Source organism: Lepeophtheirus salmonis, chromosome 1 (assembly GCF_016086655.4).
Source record: "Lepeophtheirus salmonis chromosome 1, UVic_Lsal_1.4, whole genome shotgun sequence".
In the NCBI taxonomy this organism is placed as follows: domain Eukaryota; kingdom Metazoa; phylum Arthropoda; class Copepoda; order Siphonostomatoida; family Caligidae; genus Lepeophtheirus; species Lepeophtheirus salmonis.
The window spans coordinates 28,175,618-28,193,604 of NC_052131.2; the positions used below are offsets into that span (position 1 = coordinate 28,175,618).

The 17,987-nt window shown below is 31.4% G+C and overlaps 1 protein-coding gene and 1 long non-coding RNA gene across 2 annotated transcripts in view; one reads left to right on the forward strand and one right to left on the reverse strand.

Moving 5' to 3' along the window:
• Ent3 (equilibrative nucleoside transporter 3) overlaps positions 1-5,498 on the reverse strand; it is a 143,489-nt gene extending 137,991 nt beyond the window's left edge. Inside the window, exon 1 of the mRNA XM_040717088.2 lies at positions 5,329-5,498. The gene's annotated coding sequence lies outside the window, so the exon portion shown is untranslated. The remainder of the gene's footprint in view (positions 1-5,328) is intronic.
• A 10,582-nt stretch (positions 5,499-16,080) lies between these two features.
• On the forward strand, positions 16,081-17,919 carry LOC121122139 (uncharacterized). Its single transcript, XR_005865710.2, has 2 exons — positions 16,081-16,222; positions 16,285-17,919. It is a non-coding gene; the product is annotated as an uncharacterized lncRNA (long non-coding RNA).
• Positions 17,920-17,987: the final 68 nt, after the last annotated feature.

Below are 17,987 nucleotides of genomic sequence, written 5' to 3' on the forward strand. Positions count from 1 at the left end.
AATGTAAAGGTGGTAGAGTTTAAACAGCATTTCACCTGCACAAACTAAAGTATTTTTGCTTTAAGCAAGATTGGGTCCATGATGCTCAAGGAAGTGGTTGTGGTTGAATTTTGTGTATCACTCAATAGTTTGATTTCCTAAATATATTATAATTGCAATTAAATTGCACATTATAATATTGCCTTGCAATGAAAATACTCAGAATCATATTGCATGCAATGCATTACGATGCTATTACATACAACAATTTTGTCTCACAATGATAATGTACACAACGTTTTTGTCTACAACCTTTTTTCCACAGTAATTTTACCACTACACCACTACGGATCGGACTTGTTTTACTCTTAATCCAAAGATACAACGATACATACCTTTTCTTAAAAAAAAGTACCATATTTTAAATCATGTTTATATTTTAAATTTCATTTAATTGTGCAAATGGATTGGTACTGATGAAGTATATGTAAACATGATAATATTACATTTACTCCCTCTGACCTAGGAATCGTCTTTTAAGTCCAAATACATAAAGTATCCTTCTCTAGGAACGATCAATGCGCAAACCTACGCACATATGAAGTAAAATTAAATTATAACCCAGAGATTTTTAGGCGTTTTACATCTACGAAAAATTATCAGGAAACCACGCATGTAATTATTTTATAATATAAAGATTTTTTATGCATTAACTCATAAAATAAAAAGTCAATTGCATATTGGAGAGTCACTTGAAATAAAGTTTTCCATTATTTATATATATATTTAATTATTATTTAATTACAACTTTACCGACAGGCTTTACATTTATTTGTTCTTCTGAAAATTTGAAATAAATTACTTAAAATTAATTGTATTTTTTATTTACTCTATTTTATCACGCAATTTACTGAAATTTAGAAATTGATTTTCCAGGATCTCGCTGAAAGATAATTTCTCCCCCTCCCCCCTAATATAAAGGACTGGATTGGAACTTTTAAAATTTTTGAATTATATTAACTTGGATTTACGACCAAATGGGCAAAGATCTGTAAGCTCCCTTTAACCAAAAAGTTTGGATTTGTGATATACATAAATTAAAATGATATAATTTATATAGCGTGTAGTCCATTGAAATCTGACCACTTACTAATTCAATAATTAATTAAGCTTGAGTGATTGAAATTAATTAATATTTCGATATATTAAAGCATAAACATTAGTTCCAAAATAAAACAAGCCTAGGCTTACTAGCTTATGTACAAGTCGAGAAAATGCCACTTGAACGTGATTAACGAATTTCATTCACACGCTCCAAGCAGTTGTGAGTCTCCACAAAGGACAAAGAGTGGAGTTAAAGAAAACAGCCCTGGCCAATCCCCTCAAGTCCATGATGGCCCAATCAAGATATCTTGGAGTTTAAGACCAGTTTGTCTAGAGAGCAAATAAAAAAGTGGGTAAATAGAGCCTTGCGATGTTATAGAGGCCAATTTTGATAACAACGAGAAAGAAACCCATCTCCTCCATTGCAAGACTCTTATGAATTAGTCTTTTGAGTTCTTTTTAACTCTTTTTTGAGACTTTTGGCCCCCCTACAGCACTGATGCTAACCCCCTCGACGTCAAATCATAGAGCTACATACGCAGCGTGTGACATCCCTTCTACCGCTGCCTGGAAGCCTTCATTGCCGCTAACGATGGCTACATTAATGACTAAGAGAGTTCAGACACACATCTTTATATATTATTAATTTTGTTGAAATTCAATTGACTATTAATAAATGATATCGTGTTGAATTTTAAAATTATACGTGTTCAGATTTTAATGGAACACATGGTATATACCAAAGGTGGGGACTTGGACTCAAGACTTGTTACTCGACTTGGACTGGTGTCCATATTTTGAACACTTACAACTCGATTGAATAACATAATCAAAGACAAAGGACGAAATGATTTAGACTCGAAGGCTTAGTCTTGCAACTCGACTTGGACTCAAAAGTCACTTCAATTTTTTCACTGAATATAAATTACGTTTTATTTTTTGAGGACTTGAACTAGAATCGATGAAAATATTCAAAGGCTCGAACTTGAAAGACTTGTTCTTGCGGTGTAAGGGCCTTTTCCATATAATTTTTTTAGCTCTAATATATATTATAGTACGTTTGCCCGGCGGTGTCCAGGACATTAAGAAATTAAAATTAATAAAGGATTATTCTGCTTAATATAAAACAAAACAAAAAAAGACTGTTAAATTTTAAGAATTATTTTTGCTGCATGTTGGTGTTGGTATGTATCTTCGTAACCTTTTTTTTATCAGGAGATAGAGTAGGTTTGCTTGGCGTTGCCAAGGATATTAAAAAATTAAAATTAATTCGGAATTCTTTTGCTTTTTTTTAAAAGATATTATTATATTTAGAAAAGAAAAAATAGTCAAGTTGAACTATCGTTTGCACATCTTTCATATTTTTATCAAAAATCCACTGTTTTATTCTCTCTTCATTTTTTTCTTCTCTAAATTTTATAATCTTTATAAATGTTGTACAAAGATACACCAACCTGCAGCAAGAATAATTCTTAAAATTGTCAATTCCTTTTTTTTTTGTTTTATATGAAATAGCCGTTTATTAGTTTTAAAAGAATGGTTTTTATAAAAATGCTATTTATTGACAGCGATGGCCTTGAAAGCCAAAAAAATTGTTACCCGAACCATTTCTTTTTTTAATGCTCCTTTAATTGGCAGATGTTTCATCGAAATAGTATAAGTAAACATTATTCTATTACAATTACTCCATTTGACTTTGTCTATAAAGACAATATACATCATGCATATAATATAGAAACCTGTAAGCGAAGCCTCAAGTGCGCCCACTACAAATCGGGTGGAAGAACTGAGAAATTACTACAATACCATATAATAATTTTATAAAACCATTTGTCATATTTTTATGGAAAAAAAAACACCCATATTTGACATTAAAATAGTCGAATCTATACCTATACCTGAAAAAAAGGCCTGTAATAGACGAGATATTGGAAATAAAAGATTTCCTGATGACTGTGATCCATGAATTTCGCAGGTCTGAATTTTTTTATAAAGGTATATGTTTGACTATTTAAAAATATTAAATACTTTTTTCCCATAAAATAGGACAAGTAGCCTTTTGAACTTATGTTACGGCATTGTTGTAATTTATCAGTTCTTCTACCCTATTTCTAGCCTTCACTTAAATGTTTCCAGTATTATATACAATGATGTAAATCCAGTGTGTATGTTAGCTGGCCTGTTAACTTGTGATTGATAATATCAAGAAGGAATTTTCTTTTCCTTATCAGTTTTTATTATTATTTAAGTCCTGAGTAGTGAACATCCTTTCCTAAATAGATTCAATTATATTAAAAAACATAATTTAACATTCATGTGTGCTCATAAAAACGGAGCGTACCCTATGTACGAGGGTTGTCTAGAGCAAGAAATACAAAATATTTTATCTATATGTTGACCAATTGTTAAAGTTCAAAATTAAGTAAAAGCTATTATTCAAACTAGATAATTTTTTTATTTTATAAATAAAAAAAAGTGACAAATAGTTCAACATCTAAAATGTCCATAAAATACAGTTGCTAGTATACATACTATGTTATAAGGAGAGTTGTTGGAAGGAAAATGAAAATACAGGGAGCTGTGAGGTAGGCATAGTATAATTCTAAGGCGATGTTCTAAAGTTTTATCGGAAATACGTTGAGTCGCTACCATTTGTTTAAGTAATGAGGAACGTGCAATTGCCATTGAAAATCATTACCCCCAAAAATGATTTAGCAGAATATTTTATCGCAGTTTTTATAATGCTATTTATGAAAATCAGTAAATTGCTGCAATTTCTAACATATAAAGAGGTTTATATCAATTCATTTTAATAACTCCGCGAATAATGATGCTAAAATAGGTAATGTAGTTAAAATTAGTTTTATCAGATTTAATGTCGTTTCAGAATTCTTAATTCGTGCAATTTGTCGAAATTAGTTTATTGGAACCGGATAAACTACGGAAATATAACATCTTATCAAAATTCCTAAAAAATAATTACAATATGATGAAACTATTCACATCTTTTAAAACAACATGTGCTATTATGGAAAGTTTTTTAAAGAGAAAAAATAAAATGAAAAAATAACTTAGTAATAAAATACCGAAGATCAGTTTATTTAGCAATGGGGGACGTCAGCTATCTGCTTTGATTTTTAAAACAGTGTATAATAAAACTTTAAACCTACAATATTTTTATGAAATAAAAATAACACTTTTTTTATTAATAAAACTCGTTTTATTATCTTTGAAAAAAAGGAAGTTATGGTGCAGCTCACTTATATTCATATTTTATTTTTCTGTCAGCCTGTAATTAAAATTTAAAATTGAGTAAAAGTTTAATTTTTAGCTTGAAAATTATTATTTAATTCATAAAAAACTTGATTGACAAATAATTCTACTACTAAAATATCCATGATATTTAGAATGTTTAAAAATGTAGATACGCGAATCTGGAAGTGAATATCAGCATTTGAAATTTGCAGATCATACCAATTAAGATGCGAATATGAAAATGTAGAAGCTTGCAAATGTGAATAAAAACATTTTTCGTGAGGATTATTCGCCCATGCACATATGAGTATTCCATATGCCACTAATATAGTCTATTCTAATTTTTAGATGATAGACTTAAATTTGTAGATACTAAAATTTGATATTATCATCCAAAAAAGCAAATTCTTAGATATTTTATACATCACTAACATGTACAAAATACATCTGGAAAGTAAAATATCTTAAATCCTTAAATATCAATCAAAAAAAGTTTTCTTATTGACTTTCCTTAATTATACCCTGCAAATCTTTTTAACTTACTAGTAATTAACTCTTCAATTCGCCAATTTTTAGAATCTCATGAAAACCATTCAAAAAGTTTGTCCACAACTATTTATAATACTTTATTGTGAATTGAAGGATTTAATTTCCTTCTTCTTGGCTCCCCAGGCCTCTCCACCCTTAAAAGGCTCTTTCCAGCCACTAGCTCTCGGAATGAGCCCTCATGAACTATCTATTTTCTTTATCTCCTCCGGGTAATTTGTCAATCACGTTCAAGTGTCAGTTTCCCGACTTGTACGTAAGTTCGAGAGCTCAGTTTTTTTTAACTAAGTGCTTATGCTTTAATATATCGAAACATGAATGAATTTCAATGACTCAACAATCATTAATTATTGAATTAGTATGTGATTATATTTCAATGAACCATCCGGTAAATGTTTACACCTTAACCATCTTTTACTGAATATAATTGAAAGAAATTCTTACCTTTTGTTTCTTTGGCTCCAAATGAAGTATACACTTATATTAGACCATGATCCTTATTATGAGACGAACAATCTAACACTGCACATAGATCTTTTTTGTTGTATATACATACAGACAAAATAAAAAGGAAATCGTCGTTCTTTTAAGAGAACCTTATAATATGAAGGAAAGAGAAGAAGAGTTAGTTATTGGAGTAGGAGTCCCCCCTTCTACATATAACTAAATAGATAGGAAAAGAACGTAGGTAATTCGTGAAAGTTCTCTCCCCCGCTTTGTGGGCAAAAATCGGTATGCACATACATGCTGTCCCATGCATAAATACATAATTACTATAAAAGTACCAATTATCATATGAAAGGGAAGAATTATTAAAATGGTCATAGTACCTTTTTATTTCCTCACCCGCCACAACTATTCCAGCAAAGAAAATGTTACCTTATCAAGTTAATATCGGGTGGTCCATTGAAATAAGAACACGTATTAATTCATAGTAATTAGTGAAGATTAAGCGATTGAAATTAATTCATATTTCGATATATTAAAGCATAAGCAATTCGTTACAAAGCAAAACAAACTTGAACTCTCCAGCTTACGTGCAAGTCCAGAAAATGATACTTTAACTTAATTGACGAATTTCCATTTGCGCACTCCAAACAGTTGGGCGTCTCCCGGATCACCGTTTATGCCCTCAGCAAGTCCAAAACGTTGGAGAGGAAAAAGGGATATGTGATAAAGGGCAAACTGGAACCGTAGGAGTAAACGAAAACAGTCCAGGCCAATCCCCTCAAGTCCATGTGGGTCCATGCAAAAAATGTCGGCTTTTACAGTAGTGTCTGTCTAGAGAGCTTTCAAAAAAAGTGGATGGAAAGAGCCTTATGTGGTTGAGAGGCCACTTTTGACACCAACAATTAAAGAAATCCATCTCCTTCGTTGCAAGACTCTTATGAATTAGTCGTTTGAGTTCTTTTTAACTCTTTTATGGCACTTTTGCCCCCCCCCCTAAAGCCCTGATGCCAACATACTCGACGTGCACCAGAGAGGTGTAGATTAAGGGGATAGCATTAGGGCTGTAGAGGGGCCAAAAAAAGAATTGATAAATATTAATATAATAAATGCTTTACACATTCAACATAACGAAGCAATTCCTATCTCTTACCGAGTAGAAAGCGAGATTACAAGCCATACAAATGACCAAAGTTCGATTTTATATATTTTTACACACACAGTTTGCAAATATTTTTCTTTTTTGTTCAAACTCTGGTAAATGTACACCAAGATCGTTCATTATAAGAGATAAAAATTTTATGTTTCGTTTGTGTAGACGATTAGATTGCCCCTTGACGCCCATCATAGTATTTCATCAGACTTTTGGTAATTACAACTATGTAGTGAAATAGTGATAATTTACTTTATATTCACTGTCACTTGGGTGAATCTTGGGTTAGCGTCCGCAAGTTCGTGTTCTTTAAACCCAAAGAATAAAGCTAAATTAATATAGATCAATATGTTTTAATCTGTCTTGGCGAAAAACCTTTCCATCCTTGTCCTCAATAAGAACAACAAAAGTTTCCCATTTATATTTATACTCCCATTAACTTTATGATTATAGTTACCACTTCTTGCAGTGACATTAGAATACGATTTCTTAACAAGATCATCTGGGGGACGATCAGTAGCGTTTTCCTCCATAGAATACATCTCAAAGGGAGAGAGAGCGAATACACACTCTCAGCAGGGTAAGCAGGAGGAAGAATACAAAAGGTAGTAGAGAAGAAAGGGTGATTATAAAAACAAAATGATTATCTATGATAACTAGACTTCTCAAGAATAGATTCCGACGAAAAAAAAAGGTAAAGGATATCACTGATGATCCAAGCCTTTTGATAAAAACACACTCAATACACTTATTATCACTTATTTGTAAACAAAACGTAATTAAAATCATTAAACACACAGAAATTAAATTAAATCAAGAGAAAAGGGACGTAGCGCTCCCTGACACTTGACATACATACATAAACTCTCTCAGTAGCTATTTTAACAGATTGGGGGATTCCATATAAAATATCCCTTAAAGTTATATTGGTATATATACAAACATACGAGTACTCATAATCATATCAATTCGGATTCGACTTAAACTCAGAGCATGAGGACTTGATTATAGCTCTGGCCGGAAGTTAGTATTTTACAATATGTCTTCTCACGATTTTACAATTAACTTATTCATATGCCAAATTAAGTTTTTCACACATGGAATAGATAATCATAGTTAATTTTAATTTTTTTGTCGTCATACATTTTTATAGTTAAATTTAATTTTTAGAGTGTACCTAGACAGCTGTGCCATTTGTGGGTCTGAGCTTCAAAGATTTATCATACTATTTTGTTTGAAGCTGTTGCTGCTTCAACAGTCTTATTTGAATAGTTTAATTAGTAAGTATAGTCTTTTTAAATAATCTTCCGAGTTGTTGTCTTCAAGAACATGATCTAGTATGTACTTGATGAGTTGGGACAGGAGATTTTTCATTTATAGCTAAGGATTATGTTTCAAATTTTTTCAAATCAAGTAATGAAAATATAATTAAAACTAACTATTGTTAGACGTAAAAATCTTTATTTCAGCCCATCAAATAAAGTTTCGACTGATAAAACATTGTATTGAGGATTTAATTTGTGATATCCGATGGTGAAAACAGAGGGAAAAGTAGACGAAGAAAAAAGAAACTGATATCTTGAATGGTCTATATATATTTGGAAACTACTCCAAGATTCACAATTTGTAATTACAAAGGAACCTATAAAAGCAAGCGCTTGGGATGTGTCTCTCCAGTAGGGTAGTAGGTCAAAACGTCAACAGACAATACGTCGAGCGACAGAACGTCTACCAGAAAATATTACATTTCAAAATATAAAAAAACAGTTTCTACGACGTCTTGTCCATGCACCCTCCAGTAGTCAACTTTCAAAATCTTATTAGAGAACACTTTATTTTTGTTTTTAGGAATTAACATGTAACATTGCCACTATAGTATTAATTTCGTAAGTTAAAAAAAAATGATTTCAGCAAATAACAATTAGAAAACTTATTTACGAATATTAGATTATAAAGGTGTATTATCAAACTCGTAAGAATGGTCCTAAGATGTTAACGCCTGTCACTTAATATTCAAGAAAGTTCATTCAATAAAGAATTTACTAATTGATTATTAAATTCCAACTTCATTAATATTTGGATCGTGTAAGCTCTCACTCAGTAACGGATAACACTTTAATTAGACTTTTAATTTGAGCATTTTAATGTATCAAATGTGTCGCAAGAAGGTGAACACGAGTATGTAGAAAATATTTTCTATTACTTGTATATATGTATATTATATACAAGTATATACTCATATGTAGAGTTGTAAATTCTAAAAATTTACTCCAATGTAAATAAATTGGCAATCAGAATAGTGCTTTTTTTTCATAGATTATTTCTTTCTAGAGAAGATAACATCTAAGAATAAAATAAGCACGACTGGATATGTTCATGAAAGATAAAGATGAAATTATAAAATAAGACCTTTTTGGTCTCAAAGTAGTATTGAAGATCGACATCCCAGTGATTCCCGGCTACATATTATGTCCCTATTGGATACGGATAAAATTTGTGTTTATTTCATTTCCCCCCTTTTATAGCTGCTCAGAAATTAAATAATAATGACAACACATTAAGATAAGTTATATAATGAAACAAAATGACAGCTGAGCTGCTCTCCCTCCAAATATTCTATAAATTGTCTGTGCAGCTATGTCATTTTTTGGGGGGAGTTTTTAGATACTGTTATTGCTTAGAATTTACAAATTTATATAACATAACGGGTCGAAACTTGAAACTTACACATTTGGCAAGAAAAAAGAAAATAGCCTGTCATTCTTTAATTATACATTTAACAAAAATCTTTATTCTATCAACTTCGAAACTGTTGTAAGGGCTGGGCATTTTTAGATGGCAGTCTTAGGGTTTCTTGTTAGATCTGTTAAAATTCCCATATATATTTTAGGAATGACACTGGAAAGTCTAGTCATGCCACCTCCAAGAAGTAAGTACTCAAACACACACAAAAAAAAGAGAATTGATGTTACCCGTCAATAAAAGTGTAAATTTGGAACCCACCAATAAATAAAGTGGGTACCTAGAAACAGGTAATTACCAAGTTTCTGCCTTATCGCTCTAGTGGTTCAAAAACCGGAACGGATACCACAACATATTGCTTATCGGCTTAGATTCTTGTGATTTTGTTCCTATATAGAATATATAAAGAATATATTAGCTTTAATAAATAAGTAAAATAAATTTTTGGAGTTTTTTATGATTTTTACGTCACCAGGGTGATACAGTTGTATCTTAGTTCCAAATAACTAAGGGGTTCTTTTGGATCTGAAAAAGTGGATTTAGACACCACACGGTGTAAATAAAAACCGAAGGGTGGGGTAGATTATGGATCCAGGTCTGCTACAAGATTTTCGGGACCCTTTAATATGATTACTATAATATATTTCTTAAGCCAGGGTTTCCCAAACTTTATATTCCATGGCCCCCTTCATTAATACATTTTTAGCTGAGGCCTCTTTTTACTAAATATATGCACTATGTATCTGTGGACTGAAAATAATCCTCATTTCAATCTTCCTACTCCCTCACGATTCCAGTTTGAAAACAATTGTCTTAGTTTGCGGGGCCCCTGTTGGAACTTGGGGCACAACGCACTCATCGTATAATGTACCTACAGCCCTGTCTGTATCCGAATTTTCTAGCTACACCTCTTCTTTTAAGTGCCTGTAACTAAACTGAGCCTGTATAAAAAAGAAGTGAGATCGAAGACCGGAATTGAGACCAATATAGCTGAACCGAGACCGAAACTGTTTAAATGAAAGAGCTAAGACCTGGACCGAGAGAACCGCTGAACCTCAACCGAGCACAACCTTGGTAATTACCCGTTTTTACGGATAATATTGTGGTATTTGTTCATTGATGTTTTGAAAACATGAGGTTTCTTCTTTTATTTAAAAAGTATGAAGCCCAATGACCCCTCTAAAATTGGCACTTGAGGTAGGAGCGTTTGCCTATACCTATTGATTATTTTAATAGGAGTATCATTGGGATGCCCTTTCACGAGCTTTCCCTGTTATTATGCTTCCATCTTTATGATCATTGAAGATTATAACGATAACATAACATACATAGAATATATGCATCAAACATGTATCTGTATATATACTTACTTCAATTCATATAATTTTTAATTATATCACTCTCATCTTCCAACATAAAACTATTGTTTTATTGTTAAATTAATAACATTTAAACAAAAGTAATCAACAGTACAGAAAAAGACTAACGATCAGAGCTGTTTCATAGAAAAAAGCACTTAAACTTTCACGAGATATACTACATTTTTATTTATTTTACAAAATCCAAATTGTGATTGTTTTTAGATTTAAAAAAATGGATCTTTTAATTTTATATTTTTCCCTTTATTTCAATGCTTTATAAAAAGTATTACGATCATCGGATTTAAGCCAAGTATGCCCTGTTCTGTCTTTAACTTATATCCAAAGAGAATCCAACCATATATTGCTGTTTTAGTAGAAGCCTTTCTCTCTATTGGCAAAAACCACCAATTTTCACAGGTCTCTATTAAGACCAAATTTGTACCCTCAAAAGCGTTGGTCATAGATAGGAATACGTGATAGGTACTCGGTGCATGTATGGACTATATGGTGTATGCATAAGAACTTCCCATCAAAGCTCTTGTAGCTTCTGGTGCGTCATTAAAGATGGTTGCGGCCTGGTGTTGTCTTGATGAAACAAGATTCTTCTTCTATTCAACAATGCTAGCCGCTTATTTTCGATCACCAGGTTCAAACGTTCGAGTTATTCACAGTAGAGGGAAGAATTGAGCGTTTGGCCATAGAAGAGGAGCGCATAGTCCTACCAATCCCACCAAACACTCCTTCCTGTCAATCATGGCATGGCCACGATCTAGGTCAGTATATTGGCTTTTGACCACGATCTCTGTCGCTTGACATTGACGTAAGTAATCCCTTTTTCATTACCAGTGATAATATGCTTCGAAATTGATCGATTTTGTTTCGATTCAGCTGCAATTTGGAGATGGAAATTGTTTCTATGATATTTTTTTGGTCAGCTCAAGTGGAACCCCAACATCGAGTTTATTTTTGTATCCAGCCTTCTGCAAAGGGTTCAAAAGGGTTTTATGATCGATGTTGAGCTCCTGGACCATGCTATATGAAGGTCTTTCTGGATATCACATCATTTAATTGCACTCCAACAGAATGAAATTTCTCGAACCACTGTTATGCAACACGAAAAGAAATAGTATCAGCCCCGTATACATCTATAAGTGTTTTTCCCTTTCAGGTAGTAAAAATGTAAAATATGTTAAATTTCTTTATTTGAGACCTCCATTTTGTAAAAAAAACTATACACAATACTGTCCAAAAGCATTAGTAGTATACACTTATAATTTTAGAACGCTTTATCATATGATCCAATGTGTTCAATAATGAACAAGATATAGTTAATTAAAAAAGAGGCTGAAAATACGAAATTACTTTTTTCCCAACTTATTATTACTCAAAAAAAGATACTAATCAAAAGACCAAATTAACTATAATATTACTAGTTGCAATAGATAGTCTTTTTTTTCATGGATAGGACCATCAATTTTGAAAATTAGATTATTTGTCTACCTACTTTTACAACATAGCATCGTTGCTGAGAGCAGAGCTAGTTGTTTAATTTTTGGCATACTACTTGGCTTGAAGAAGTGATATTGAGGTGTGAGTTGTTATTTATGTTTTGTTTTTTTGCAAATTCTAAAACAATATCCAACTTTTGGAACCAATTTCATAACAATGGTACTTTAGCTGTAACATTAATTTAAATGTTAGCAGTTCTTTAGCCAACTTGTCCCATCGAAGTCGTGAAAACACAACCACAGCAACAATGTTTGTACTAATTTATTTTTCTAAATAATACTTTTTGGTCTGCTAGGAGACACTAAGGATAACAAGGGGCCTACACAGGATTTTTATTTAGGAGGAGGTTTAATTTTGTATAGAGGAGATAAATAACTATTATGAGAATTCTAGAGTTCATTTTTTTATAGGTTGAACCTGATTTTTACCAAATTACTTATTTTTTTAGAAAAGAAGATTGAGAAACATAAATTTATAAACTTGTTTTGCTGCTTAAGCTTTTTCTACTAGCCTATATTTTTTAGAAGTTAAAGACTTGTGGAAGTCCTTGTTACCATAAATACATAATCAACACGAGTTCACTCTTTTAATTGAATTCACTAGATATTTTTCTGAACAGAAGAAAAAATTGCATTCGCCACGAGGAGAAATGATACGTTAAATCCCCCATGATGTAAGATTTGTCTCGAACATTCAAGTAAGAGTATTTAGTTTGCAATCCTGTCATTATAAATACTGTATCTCTCAACCTCTCATCTTTCATAAAAGAAAAAGACAAAAGTATCAAATTCATTCTGATAATGCCCAACTGTTAGACTTTTCTTCAATAATAAACGGGAATTGTTCAGAAATGAACTGATACTCATTCGTTTTTAAGCAATTAACCTTCAGATAATTGATAAGGGCAGAGAGGTATTTAGAAAAATTGACAGCAGTCAAAAATATACTAAGTAAATTCTTATGTTTGTGGAATAAAGCCGTGTAAGAAAACAATTCAATTTTACTACTAAGAATGATTAAGAATATAATTGATTGATTAATGGATCTGTTTTAAGCTTCGAAAAAAATGGGAAATATGCATTAAAATAAAATGTAAATGCTACTTATGGGGCTTTTATTAATTATTTAACTGCAATAAATCATATCTCTACCACAGATGTATTTTAAGTCTATTTTAATTAAAAAATTATATTTTGTATAAACTTTTAAGATTCATGGATAAAATATTTCTTCTTTTATTATTCCTATTTTTTTACTTTACCCGTCATTCTCTCTCGCTCTCCCATTTTAATTTTGTTTCCCTGTAAATCTGTAGAGGTTAGAAAAATACCTTATCTCCTAATTTATATACCAGGTGGTCCATTGAAATCAGAATACTTATTAATTCGATAATAATTAATGAAGGTTGAGTTATTGAAATTAATTAGGTACAAGTAAAGAAAATGATACTTCAACGTGATTGACGAATTTCGATTTGCACACTTCAAGCAGTTGGACGTCTTTAGAACCACCGTCTGCACAGTCAGCAAGTCCAACGTTGGAGTGGGTGAAGGACAAACTAGACCTTAAGGAGTTAAAGAAGAAAAAAACAGGCCAATCTCCTTAAGTCCATAAGGGTCCATGCAAGTGATCTCCGAATTTTACGCCAGACATAGTATAATGTTATACAAGCATAAATAACGGGGGGGTCCTTTTTGATGCCCTTAATAAGGAGTTATATCGCCGGACATTACTACATAATTAGCTATTGCACTAAATTTTTACAATGTATTTAATTCTAACATTTTTTATTAGTATATTTATTGTCTAATTTTATGATTTTGACATTTACTTTATTATCAATAATTATTTAGATATCATCCGTTGAGATATATCTATCATGTGCACAATTGTATATAGCACCTTCCACATTAGGAAAACAGGGTGATGATCTTTTTTTATTAAACTCCACCTCTTGTTTTTTATTAAGCAACTTAAAGTTATGACATATTTAACTGAATTCATGTCAGAACAAGAAAATATTATTTGAATCAATCTATTATTTCAATAGTCTGTATTTATAATTTATTGTTATTACTAGTTATGTGATTACAATTGTTTAATTTTGTATATTTAACATAAATGTATGATGGTTTATTTTTATTTATGTAGATTATATTTAATTTAAGCCTTCTTTTTAAACTTGGAACTTCAAATATATTTCGAAATACTCTACTTTGTCGTTTCATTAGATATTATTCTGAATATATGGTTCATAATGAATTACAATTTCATGGAGTGTGACGTTTTCAAATCTACTGTAACGGATAAAAAACGTCTAAGTCAATTATACGTAGTATATCTTCATTAAACAATTTGCTAGTAAATACTTTCCTTATACCCTCAAAAATCATAATAAAGCAGGCAGATAATAATCACATCAGTATTTTAAACAATGATACCATAAGTCTTTCTCCTTTCCCCCCTCTTCTCCTTGCACGCGTTTTTCTCTATAGAATTATCAACTTTAGTTATGCATATGACTATTGCTGGTGCATAAAAAGAGATTGTATTGAAGTTGAATAAAATGTAATAAAAGACCATTTTTAAATTTTTAACTATTAGATAAAAATATATATGCATATTAAAATATTGGTACTATTTTCATAACTATATTTGTGTTGCTATTAGTGTATCTGATATTTCCTTGTGTTCATTTGACAGCTTATTAACGAAAAAAGAAGATATTCAGAGTGCAAAATGGATTAAATTAAAAAATGCTAAATTATTACGTATAAACAGAACATTAATATGATACATAAGCTATAATCATAAAATTTAATTATATTAAAAATGATATACATAAACATTTGAGTAAATGGACAAACACATTTTAAGTTTAAAAAGGTTTTTGATCTGCTTAAATCGATCTTAATCAATCAAAGACGGAAAGATGTCTATGTTCTCTAAAAATTAGGGCAAAAGAAGAGATCTGAGATACTTTATCCTCAACAAGAGATGCTATAATTCTGATATCCAATAGGAGGATGCCCGAATGAAAATTATCCGAAGAAGAGAACCAAACTAAGCTAAGCATCATACAAGAATAGAGTCGACTCATTCCTTGTGTATAAATCTATCCATCCATTTCTTAACAAGGAATATATTCACGAAACTTCTTATGTTCTCCAAGAGATACGAACAAAGGCAGATAAAATGAATCAAATGATGATACTTCTAACTTTATCATCCATCTCACAAGATACTCTTAATCGGAACTCTGTATCCCACGAGCGATAACGGGATGAAAATTCATCCAACCAGGATTCATAAGAGAGCCAAATCAACTCTTTCCTTGGTTTCCAGGAGTACAAAAATAAAGAGATTCATTAACAATGAGTAGGGAATTTCAATACTTCAAATATGATTATAAATTATACCTACTTTATTTGAATTTGTACGAAATGCGCTATTAATTATTATACTCGTATTGACATTGAGATGTTATTTATTAAATATTATTATGCTGTATGACGTCATTATCGTTACATTGAAATAGTAAACTAAAACATTATTAAGATAATCTTCATAATATCCCAGGATCAAGATACATAGAGAGACAAGGAAGGTAAGTCCAATGTTACTAGAACAAAGTTATACAACAAGAAAATGGCTGGACAAGCACTATTAAATAGCATTTAGTTGTCACCTGAAAATGTTAAAATTACACACATCAGAAGTTTAGGGGTATCCTGTATCAGTTGGCCACACGTCATACTTTCTCTTTCTATCCCCAAATTGGAAACACCGACAGAGGATAGTTGAAATTCAACTATCGCAACCTTTTAAAATAAGGAAATAAATTTAGTACGTCAAGCCATGGAAATCTAGAATAACTGGAACGCTCAAGCGTTGAAAAAAAGAAAAGAAAATTTCCGTTATGAGGCTATTGTTTTTCCCTCGTGTTTACATACTCAACAGCGTATTTAGTATTTATGTAATACAGCTTTGTTGATCATAATTAAAACCTGCGTTGCTGACAAAAATCTCAGTTAATTAATATAATATTTGCTTATTTAAATAAAGCTTGTGAATTACATGTGATTGTGTGCTTTTCTATCTCTTCTACGATCTACTTTTGAGCACAGTAAGTAAAATATTCTGTAGCACTTGTGGATATGTGATCAATAATTTATCTATATATTTCAGATCATGCCTAATAAGTGTTGCGTTCCTAAGTGCTCCTCCGGATATGATGGAAAACCAGCCATAGCAAGGTTATCCCTCCATTCTTTTCCACTGGATGAATCCTCAAAAGGTGTCTGGCTTAGAGCCATTCCACGGGACAGTAATGGGACTTAGGCACCTTCTAAGTATTCAAGGGTATGTTCTCTCCATTTTCACGAGAATGACTTTGTATATGAGAGCGCAGACCACAAGAGGAAATATTGATCTTATGGAGTTGATGATAGTAAGCTCCAAAAACGTTACTTTAAACCCTCTGCAGTGCCTAGTATTTTCCCCAATCTTCGGCAATACTTTTCATCCGTCAAAAGTCAACAGCCTACATCGAGAACTACCACATCAGCCAGGATTTCTAAGGAAAATGAAGCTATCGTTGAAGCTCAACGATCATTATTCCTTAAAGATTCTGTTATTGACTTTAGTGATTTAGTGAAGTGTTGAGATCAAAAATACCCGACGAATGTTCATTGGAGGAGGACGGAGTATTCAATTCAGTTTTACTGTCTATCTGAATTGTGTTCTGATTTTGTCGAAATCGAATTCTCAGTGATGATAAATAGTGATTTGACATTCAATTTATACCACGAGAACGTCAACTAGGTTGGAGCTGCGTGAATCACCTCACAACGAATAGAAAGATCACCTCGGTAAGCCTTCTCCAGAACATCTTTGCTCACATGAAGAGTATTCCTTTTCCTCCAATGAAAGATATGATTAATCACTCAATCAATGAAGTTGAGAGTATTGTTGAAAATATGTATCCATCGGATATAGACTCTCACAAACGGAAAAAGTTGATTTTCATAAGAGAGCAACTTGCTTTGATAAACTCTACATCGAAACAGAAGGTCTGAGTGACATAAAAAATATTCATTCTGACTGATAAAAAACAAGATTTAAACCAAGAAGAAAAGATTTGTATTGATAAAATTTTATCGACTTTACAATCCACAGTGTTTAGTTTTGAATTAGATGATGACAAAAATCGATTTTATTCTTTGTTCCAGGCTATATAGCCATATCCCTATCCTTAAAGTTAAAATGTAATTTATGTGAAGCCAAACTTGTGTTCTCAAAAAGTATTCCTCAAGTTAGTTTGGACACATCAATTAAGGAGTGTTCGAAAAGCAAGCTCCTCGATCAAATTAATAGAGGAGGACTGGTCACTCCAAGCGATGACTTATTTTCGATTGTCACACAAATTTATTGTTTATATAACTTTATTAATTCAAGTGAAAATGCAAAATCTATTTTTTTTCAATGCAACAATTTAAGAAAAGTATTTAAAAAAAATATGGTGTGAAATTAATTACGAACTAATAATAATTAAACAAAATTGATCTAATCGTCATATTTTTAAAGATTTATTTTTTAGCATTAGTTGCCAAGTTTTCAATATTATGACCAAGAATTTGTCTAAAAAAATAAATGATTAAAATTAATTTGAAAAGGTTGCACGGCAATGTATAATAACAGAATAAAAAAATTGTTAAACTTACTTCCCAAAAAAATATATATATGTTCTGTCTTGTGATATTATGATAGTTGTCAATAATTCCTTAATTTATTTAAAATAATAAATAATAGTTGTTAATTTTAGCACCTTCTTTTTCTTAATTGAATTTTGTTCCTTTTTTATATACGTCAGACTCATGCCAGAATGAATA